Raw genomic sequence first — 10,724 nt, 5'->3', positions numbered from 1 at the left:
GGAAATTGAGTCTTTATTTCTTAAAGTGAGGTCTATGGCAGGACAGAAAAACAAAGATGGCTTCCAAATACTTCCATTTCTAGCTATTTACTCCAAATTCCTAAGACTTTGGGGAACTCAAAGAACGTTGGTTTCCACCAAAGGGAGTAGATTCAAGGAAAAGATTTTTCCATAGTATAAAATAATTGTCCTGGCCTTCTTCTTTTTTTTGTTTTTTTGTTTTTTTGATGGGGGAAGGGAAGGTGAGGTAGAGATAAAAACAAAAGAAAAGAAGGAAAATTAGAACGATAGATCACAATCATAGACAGCAAGAATGTCCAGAGGAAATGGTTAACAGGTACACACCAAGAAAGACAACCAAGAGAGACCGTTGCTCTTGTTCAAGGACCAAGTTGCCCCACAGGACTACAGAGAGTAGAGCTCACAAACTAACTACCCAAACTTCACACGATCAAGTTTGGCTCATGGAACAACCATTACTATTTCTGATATCATCTACAGAAGATTTCAATTTATCATCAGCTAACACCTTGCCCAATAGCCACCCAGAAGGAGAGCTGCCCGTGTTGCAAAACTGCATATGCCCCACCTGAATTTCTTCCTGACAACATGTCTCCTCTCAAAGCTTAAGGGTTCTTCACCTGAAACTAATACAACATTGTAATTCAACTATACTCCAATAAAAATTTTTTAAAAAGCTTAAGGATTCTTTTAAGCCCAAGAAAAAACAGGTGGTAAGCTATCTAGTAGGCAGGTAAGGCTGGAAAAACTGAATTGAACCAGCTTGCAACTGTGTTTAGACTCTCCAAGGGTACAGTCATTACATATCATACGAGGGAATTTGCACTTCTGGGGGAACTTGGCCACCAACTAGGAGGTAGAAAGTCACAGTTAAAAATCACTGCTGAACATGTATATCTTCGTGGAGCTTAAATATTGTGTTAGGAATTTTAAGGAAAATACTAAGAAATTTAATGGTAACTTGAAGCATAATTTTTACATATGAAAACAGAATAGACTCTTTTATGGAATAGAATATAAACTAAAATACTAAATATTATGTCCATTACCTTCAAACTCAAACTCAAAAGATTCCCTCCAACTCTACCCTAGGGTTTTAGCTCCCTCCGCTCTGAGAATAAGACACTTCAGTAGGAAATGTAATAAACACCACTACACAATAACATGTGCAATTCATTGTGAATCTTTCCGGTACTCTAAATTTTTAGGGAATAAAAAACTTTTTAAAAATAAGTTTGGGGCTTCCCTGGTGGCGCAGTGGTTGAGAATCTGCCTGCTAATGCAGGGGACACGGGTTCGAGCCCTGGTCTGGGAAGATCCCACATGCCGCGGAGCAGCTGGGCCCGTGAGCCACAATTGCTGAGCCTGCGCGTCTGGAGCCTGTGCCCCGCGACGGGAGGGGCCGCGATAGAGAAAGGCCCGCGCACCGCGATGAAGAGCGGTCCCCGCACCGCGATGAAGAGTGGCCCCCGCTTGCCGCAACTGGAGAAAGCCCTCGCACGAACCGAAGACCCAACACAGCCAAAAATAAATAAATAAATAAATAAATAAGAAAATCCTTTAAAAAAAAAAAATAAATAAGTTTGCATAGATGAACTATTATAAGCTAATTACTGAAAAAACAAATATTTACATAAACATAGGATATTTACATAAATATGAAGCAGCACTGCATACTTTGATGTGCAAAGTTACTTCCCTTACAGTCTTCATTTAGGTAAAAAGGTTTTGGGGTTGGTTTTTCCCCCAACTCACCAGCTCTACGCAGCAGGATCCCACACCGCGCGTGGCCTCGCATGGCTTCTCCGCCTCCTTCACAGAAGAGGAGCTGGAGACCATTCCCGTCGCTTCCTCGTGGGCGCGAAGGGTGTGCCCGACACACGACGATGGTCGACGGCGGTATCCTCGCTGGGGTCAGGGTCGAGGCCGGGTTCGGCACCGCGGGCGGGAGGACGCTGGCGTGGCGGCCTCCCAGCACCCAGCCCCGACCAGAGCCTCGTGCAGGGACCGCAGCACCTGCAGCTCATCCTCGCAGTTGGCGCAGACTTGCCTGGGCTCGTTCAGCCGCACTAGCTCGTCCTCAGCTCGTAGAGCATGCGCACCAGCTCCTCCGTGGGTGTCAGGCTCAGCTCCACACCCAGCACCTGTTCCAGGGCCTTGATATTCTGGCCCGCACCTTGGCAGCTTCACCTGCTGGCTCCGCGGGGAGAAGCCTGCAGGCTTTAAGTCTGGAAACTTGATGCCTGCCGTCTCAGGAACAGCTGGCTTCTCGGCCTTCTTTTCCTGGGGCGGCTGCTTCTCGGGGTCCTTTTTCCGCAGCGGGGTCTGCGGCTGTGAGCAGCTTCAGCGACTCCTGGCTACGCTCCTCACACCCCCTTCTGCCGGGACTAGATCTGGCGCAGCTTACGTAGCGGGTACTTCTCCGCCGCCCCCTGCTCTGAGGCTTGTGACCGGCAACAATTCAGCTGTTCCTTCCGCCGTTGCAGGTGCCCAGCATGAAACCCTGGTATCTTGAGGTCTGTGTCTGGTATGGCGTGCATGTTGGCCAGCTTGGCACAGATATGGTAATACTGCTCCTTCAAGTCCTCCACAGACCCCTTCTTAAACTGCTGGTGGTCATCCCGATCGTGGCTAATGACAAAACGGAGGTCAAAGCGGCGGCTGAGGTCAAAGAAGTGGTCGTTTCTGCCTTTGTTCAGGAGTTGTCGTGAAGATAGAGCTAGTACCCCTCTCCTGAATACACTGGCACCTGCACAGTCTTATGGACCCCCCGGGCAAAGGGGTAGTCCTTGCCCTCCTCAGCTGCCTGTCGCCAGTGGAAGAACGTGACTCCGTCCTGGCAGACTAGGTTGGTGAATGGCATCCACTTACAGGACCACGCCTTCTTGGGGCCCAACTTAGCCTTAACTGTGCGGGGGCCTTGACCAGGGTCACTGGGTAACAGCGGAGGTGCCTCCTCCTTGCCAGAGTAGAGCGGTGCTTAGACTTCCTGGTGCATGTCCGTGGGCTTCCTGAAGGTCAGTGTCTCTGAGGACTTCCTGGACTTTTTCTTGTGCGGGTTGGTATTGTCCTTATTGCTGATGGTCCCGGAAGCTGCATGACCCTCTTATCCCCGAGTTCTAGAATGTCCTACCCATCTGTGCCCACAGACATTGCGCCTGAGAGATGGGGGAGTGCCCCGAGGTCAAGGGTCAGTGCCTGGATTTCCGCACTGCGGCCCGGTGGCTCTATTATCCCCGCAAAACCACAGACCTTTTTTCTTTGCCGGGGGTGGGAGAGGTGGCTGGTATGCAATAACTTTACTGAAAGAAAAGTGTAATGAAATTTGTCGAAAGCTTAAAGAAGAGAACTTAGACACCTCCCCTCAAGCGCAGGACCAAGTGCGTGCAAAGAGTGGACTCTTTCAGGATGTTGTCAGACAGGGTGGGTCCATCTTCCTGCTGTTTCCCTGCAAAGATCTGCATCTATATCAGCCAGTGTCAGCTGGCGGGCAGCAACCAAACCAGTCATTTGCACTGGGAAATTTGAATATGAAGAATTATTAATTCATAAGAGGGAATTTACCAATAAGAATGGTAAAGAGAATCTGAAGAATACAGAAAAAGCAGATGTAAGTGGCAGTCACTACCTCTAGGACTAAAAGAGAGTATTCAAGGAAGAGAAACTTGGAAGAAAGCCACCCAGACTGATGTTCAGAACCAGTTGGAGAAGGTGCGACTGTCTCCCACTGGAGGGCAGAGTATTTCACCGAGGTGTTGCACACCACGCCTGGCCAGCAGAAACTAACTGCACAAAGGAATTCCAGCAACACTACTAGGAAGCCACCAGCTTAAGAGGATGCGGAGCAGGGCACTGAAACTTGCTGGGAGTGGCTACTTCTGAGGTGAGAACAAATCTCATGAGAAAGCTGCATCTGGAGTTCTGGCAAAACGTGCTAAGAAGCCACTCCACAGGGGACACACTATTGAGTGACCCACATGAGAATGGCAGCTCAGCTGCATATCACTATAGCAAAAGGGGAAAACCACTGGTTTCTGGAAGAGGGGGTCTTCTCCCCTGTGGGAGAGCCTTCTACTATAATGTTTAACATTATGCCAAGTGTTAAAGGAGAACTGATTACAAGGTCCAGCTCCAATATTACAAAGCAGGACAAAGGAGGATGGTTTAGGGGCTGAGGTTATATGCTGAGAACAGACACACTGTACTTCCAAATAACTTCAACTATAATCCTTCAGCCATAAAGGAAGACCAGCATTCGTTTCAAAACTCTGCATGTCCATCTATCATCTATACATAAATATTTTGGGGTCTGAGTCTGTGTCGTGGTGATGGGGGTGGATTAGTATCAAGGAACGCTTGCTTCTGGCCACCTCATTTCTTAGATGAAGCTGCATATCAATAACAGTAGGTAATATTAAATGCTAAAAATCAAGGTAAAAGAATGATCGCAAACTCTTTTCATGTGATACTAGAACACTGTTTAACAAAGCCACTTGAGTCATCTGAATCTCTAATGGAAACATTCTATATCCTATTAATATTAGGCTGGATATTGAAAAAACAAACTGATGAGATGCAAATGATTACTGTCTCATGGAAATGATTTCTGTATGGTAAAGAAGATAAACCCAAATTTTATGGTTTTATTATCCTGTATAGGTCATTATACCAGTTCGGTATCTAACTAAGCAAATTTATATATATATATAGGATTGTTTCATTTATTCACATTTAAGTTTTTATTGATAGAGTTACATTACATCTGCCACATACCTTCTGTTTTCTGTCTTACATCTTTTTTGTTCCTCTATTCCTCCTTTACATTATTTTTGCACTAAGTGAATATTTTTAATGTAACATTCTAATTTCTTTAATATTTTTTCACTTTTGAAAAAAGGATTTTCTTAGTTGTTGCTCTGGGGATTTTTATATATATCTTAATTTAGAATCTACTCTAGATTTATACTGGATTAATTCCATTGAGATATAGAAGCATTAATTCTGAAGAGCTTGATTTTTTGTGGTATTATTGTTATTCAGTTGCATCTGTATATCATACAAATACAACAATAAATTGTTATAATTATTACTTTATATAATTTCATTTATTTTAAAGGAGCTGAGGAAAGAAAGGAGAGCAGGTATATATTTATAACATGTATATATGTATTTATATCTTCTTATGCACCATTTCTGGTTCTCTTCACTTGTGCCTGTGGATTTGAGTTACCATCTGGTATCATTTCCTTAGCCCAATACAACTTTGCTCCCACTCACCTCCTTCGTGCTGGTGTTGGCAAATAACATTTCTATATGTTATGGGCCAAACAATACAATTATATACAATTATATTGTTTTATACAATTTATTTTGTAATCAGTTAAGAGAAGAGGAAATAAGGGCTTTATCAATTTCATAGTTCTCCAAACTTCAAGAATGAAATCGTTTTTGTATAAACCTTGAACTTTCAGTCAGGAGTTGGGACTTCATACCTAGATCTTAATCAAGCAGGACTAACTTGAGAGATGAGGATTCAAAAGAAAATGTGCAAGTGTCTCCTCCAATTGCCCTCAAAGCATGAAGGAAATTACAATTTGAATGTGTTACGGAGTCATGCTCAGTTAATATTTACCAGTCTTTTAAAAAAAAGTCCTATATGCTGAAGGTCTAATGACTGAAATATACTTAAAAGCCTAAATTGATGACTTAACAATGTTGAAAAAGAAGCATTAGGTCTTGATGCCACAGGGCAGCATAAAAAGATTTTAGACCTATTTCCCTGGTTGATTTAACAGCAAATGTATCTGACGGTGAAATAAACGACCTGTCAATGTATCATCCAGCCATGCATTTCTGTGATTTCAATAGTTACAAACATTATTACTCCATCTCCTCAGTTTTATTCTTTTTTTTTTTTTTTTTTACTGACATGTAAAAATCAGATATTATGTGTGACAGAATAAAGCTTTTGTGGAAGGTAAAAAGAGGTTTTATCTGAAATAAGCACCACTTCTCATTTTACAACCATGATATCAAAAGAGACTTATACTCTGACCTTGCATTTGAAAGAATGTTGTATGTAGCGCGATAAAAAATCATGGAAGGATTTAGCAGACTTGTAGGTTCAGGCACTAGAGTCCAAGGGTAAAGATGCAAAGAAATATTAAAAAAAAAAAAAAAAACCTGCTAAAGTAGAATGACTCCTTCCCTCTGGCAAAATCACTGCCTCCCAGAAATAAAATGTAACATCCCAATTCTTTCAAGTGAGACCCTCTGATTTTCTCTCACCATAGCCCTGGGGCCATACCCAAAGCCATCCTACTCTTATTACAGTAGCAAGGTTACAATGAACCTACACAAGGAGCTGAAATATAAATGGGAATGCCTCTAAATTAGAAAAGAGTGGTGAGGAAAACTACAAACGAAAACCTAAAAAGCCAAAGAAGTAAATGTGGTATAATCTAGAAAGACAAAAAAGAGAAACATAAATTTAATATATCAGAAAAAACAAAATGAGTTTCCTTCATTTTTGACACGTTCTAACCAAAAGCTGGAAGGAATCTGAGAGCTCATCTAATCCGACTTCTTAGTCTTCCAGATAAAAAAATTGTAGCCTAGAAAGGTACTTCCCCAGATACATTCTTTGAGATTCTTCTGAACTTACAGTTTTAGGAAGAGTAATAACTTTAAAAAAAAATTAAAGGGTAAACACAAAAATTTTAAAGCATACTTAAAGCTAAATTTAAATACGTATTACTCTGTAGATATATCCCAAATACTAAAAGAAAAAATGAATTGCCATTTTTTAGATGTTTATGGTGACTATAAACACAGATTTCTATAGATTAGAAAAGATATTACTTTGGGAAATGATTAATTGATAAATGTAAAAATATTGCATTTTATCAATATATTTGATATGGCATGCATTGGTAGTACAAGAAAATATCCACTAAAGAAGCTGGATTCATTTTAAATAACTTTTAAAAAAATTGACAATGATAAATACAACATTTATTTCTGACAGCTAAAATTGAAGAGGCCGATGAAGAATTTGAAAAGTTAACAAACACCATAAAATCATACCTACTAAGATGGATAAATCTATGGAGATTATTCAACTTAAATAAAGGAAAAGAAAGCAGTCTTCAATTTTATAAAGGGTTTGTAAAAAATTAACAGACAGAAACCTCAATTAAAGAGAGTTGGGAGACCAGAAGGGAGAGCCTCAGACCCTGTGATGACAGCAGAGCCCAACAGGAAGGAGAAAGACTCTTCTTTCCTGGCAAGGGCTCAGCCAAAGAAGAGCCACGCACTCTGTTTAATGTAGCTCCCTCCCCCGCCCCCACCCCCAAGGCCAACTTCCTTTTCCTCTCTTGAAAAGCATTCTCCTCCCTATGCCTTGTGGCAATTTGCAGGGTTGCAGAACTCAAATTGTAATTCTCTGCTGATCCCAAATGAACCCATCTTTGCTGGAGAAATATCTAGCAGTCTATTTGTTTCGGGTTAACAGGTTTCTACACAGAGGATGAATTAGTATCTCTTTACTATCAAAGAAAACACAACAGAATAGTTATTCACAAGAGAATAGAAAATACAGAGAATCTATAAGAAGCATTTATTAAAGAACTTACTTTTTCCACCTCTATCATCAGTATATTATGGCAACAATTAAAATAGTTTTGCAAAACTATGTTTTTTTTGTTTTTTAAAAATTTATTTATTTATTTATTTATGGCTGCGTTGGGTCCTCGTTTCTGTGCGAGGGCTCTCTCCAGCCGCGGCAAGTGGGGGCCGCTCTTCATCGCGGTGCGCGGGCCTCTTACCATCGCGGCCTCTCCCATTGCGGAGCACAGGCCCCAGACGCGCAGGCCCAGCAACCGTGGCCCACGGGCCCTACCGCCCTGCGGCATGCGGGATCCTCCCAGACCAGGGCTCGAACCCGTGTCCCCCGCACCGGCAGGCAGATTCCTAACCACTGCCTCACCAGGGAAGCCCTGCAAAACTATGTTTTAAGTATCATGCATGTTTTGCGTTTTATGGAAAGAAAATAGTTTAAAAAGACAAAAACAAGAAATGCATGCAGGTACACATGTGTAGCCAGGAATATTACATTATTTTATGCCCTCAAAAAACCCTACAGTCTAAACTATTATTTCCCCCTAGATAATATACAAAAGTTACCTCAGTAGTAGGAATCAGATTGTGGTTACTTTTCCCAGAACAGCTACTTACATGCAATAATTAAAATGAGGAATTCTTTAAGCACTGAAAGGCAGATGTCAAAAATGTCACTTAACTACATACACCTCAGGATGAATTTTCCTACCCACTCAGTTCTCTCGAAGGAATAAAGTTTTCCTGAAAATCGACTGGAATCTATTTTCATTTTAAAAATTTAGCCTGGTACACCATACTCTACATAGATAATGACTAGGATGTATTAGAGGTTCAATAAATATTAAATGAAGTCCAGGGCTAGGAAGAATTATTCTTTTTTCTGTTTTGAAGGGATAGAAGGCCCCAGTTAGCTGCAAAGAAGGCTTGAAATGTGTTATAGTTGCAGATTAACTCCTGCTAAAAATGGAGTTCAGTTAGAAAATAAGGATGCAATGAACATTAGGCAGGCATCTAATACGCTCTGACGCATCCTGTAATAACAGTGGGATAATCCACCCACTTCCTCACCAGCACTACCATGTAAATTGGATCACTTTCATATTATTATTACTATTCATACCAACATAAGTCTAGTTCACTTTCTTCTCTTCTGAAATTCTATGATTTTTTTTTCAGTTGCTGCACCACAATCCACATCACTATGGCAAATAGTATTTGCATTTCATGCATTTTTACCTGAGATCAAAAGCCGACATAAGGTCTTCAATTTGAACGATACTGGGTTCTGAGCAATTAAATTAAAATACTATGTAATTTCGGAAGTTGTCTCAAGTGGACCTGAGGAAAACAGACGAGGGCCATAAGAAATTAGAGCGAGTCGTGTGATTCATTTGTTTATAAATTCCTTTGGTTAATTTAATTCTGCTTTTGCAACCACAATAGCAACAAAAAGTCCTCTGTTGCACATATGTACATGGTATCATATACAAATCTAAATTTTCATAGAAAGACAACAAAAGTGAAATCATATCAGCCTAGTTTCTAGTTTTAATGGTTATTTGGATAATAGGCTAGACTCTGTGAGTCTTATTTTCAGAATCTCCAACAGGTATAATAATACCTGGGTGATCGTAGGCTGGTCCATACTAGTATGCCCACACATGTTGTTTTCAGCCAGCATCACTTCTAACTGGTCAGCGCTCATGTCATTTACCATTAAATATTTTTAATAATCCTATGGTACCTATAATATAGGATATTTTAAAAAATTAAGCAGAGTGTCTGCAAAGTTTCAATAATTAATTCCCTCCTTTGAGTCACTCTTGATAAATAACTCTATAAAATTTGTTTCTTGAACTTTTCTTCCCTTGTACAATATTCTGACATCCCACCAGTATTTGTTTACCAGGTTTTTGTTTTGTTTTCTGTTCTGTATAATAGTAGCTAATGTTGGCAAAAATTGAATTTTTTGAAGTGTATAGAATGTTATGGGTTTTGGAATTTGTGAACACAGATTTAGAAGACCAACATTTACAAATAGAATATTTTACATCTGAAAATATATATTATATAATACATATCAAGTTATTAATGCACTTTCAAATGCAAATTGTATATTCTTTTTCCTTAAGATATGAATATTAGAAGGAGTCATATTTCTGAGTATGTGAAATCAATAATTATCCTCTCACAGACATGTTAAAAATTAAGTCAATGCCTCATTAAAGCAACATTCTAAGTGGTAACTTACACTTACCACTCTGAAAAGAAATTGCATTTAATATATTCTTTACTTGATAAATATTAAGTAAAATAGATTATTTTTCTACTGCACTTATTACATTAAGTGCTTATAACTCATAGATTAGAATTGTAACAAACATATTTCTAATCCAATTGATTTAGATGTACTATCCTATTACACTTCATAATTCTCTTATTTTTAGTTTTTGAAAGGTTTTATACAGTGTATCTTAAATGACTGTACAAAAGATTTAATTCAGACATATTGCAAAATAGTGGTAAAGAGAATATTATAAAGTATGTTGGCTTTTTAAAAAGTGCTTTCCAAGGCTAGCAATCAACTGTAACAAGCAGAAAATTTAAATTCATATTTAGAGTTTGGCTGCCACCTACAGGGCTATTTTTAGTCTTGTTGTCGTCCATTCCCAAATGACCAATATGACTAAATCTCTAAAAATTTGATAAAATTTGGAGGAAAAAAAGAGACTTGTAAATAAAGTTGTTTCTTCCACTGACAAACTGTTCCAAAGAAAATTTAAATGATCACTCTTGAAGCTCTATATGTACATTGATTTAGTGTCTTGTTGAGATTTGGACTAATCATTCTCTTTTTCATGATAAAACGCTTAAAAGCTCATTTTAGGACCACGATATAACACCACATATAAAGTGATCCTAATTTAATGCAATGTATTCTTGTAAACAGTGAAAATCTTAATTTTAATAACATTGCTAAATGTTTTAACCAAGGAGATTGAGAGGCAGTGGATGAAACAAATACAGCTGTACAAGATAAGTAGCAAATAATTTGAAGGGGGATGATGAGAAAATATTTCCTT

At 39.5% G+C, this 10,724-nt stretch overlaps 1 pseudogene; it reads right to left on the bottom strand.

Moving 5' to 3' along the window:
* Nucleotides 1-711: 711 nt before the first annotated feature.
* On the bottom strand, nucleotides 712-3,174 carry LOC103011803 (DNA methyltransferase 1-associated protein 1-like; annotated as a pseudogene).
* Nucleotides 3,175-10,724: the final 7,550 nt, after the last annotated feature.

Source organism: Balaenoptera acutorostrata, chromosome 21 (assembly GCF_949987535.1).
Source record: "Balaenoptera acutorostrata chromosome 21, mBalAcu1.1, whole genome shotgun sequence".
NCBI classification, from domain to species: domain Eukaryota; kingdom Metazoa; phylum Chordata; class Mammalia; order Artiodactyla; family Balaenopteridae; genus Balaenoptera; species Balaenoptera acutorostrata.
This window is presented reverse-complemented; position numbering and strand designations above follow the sequence as displayed.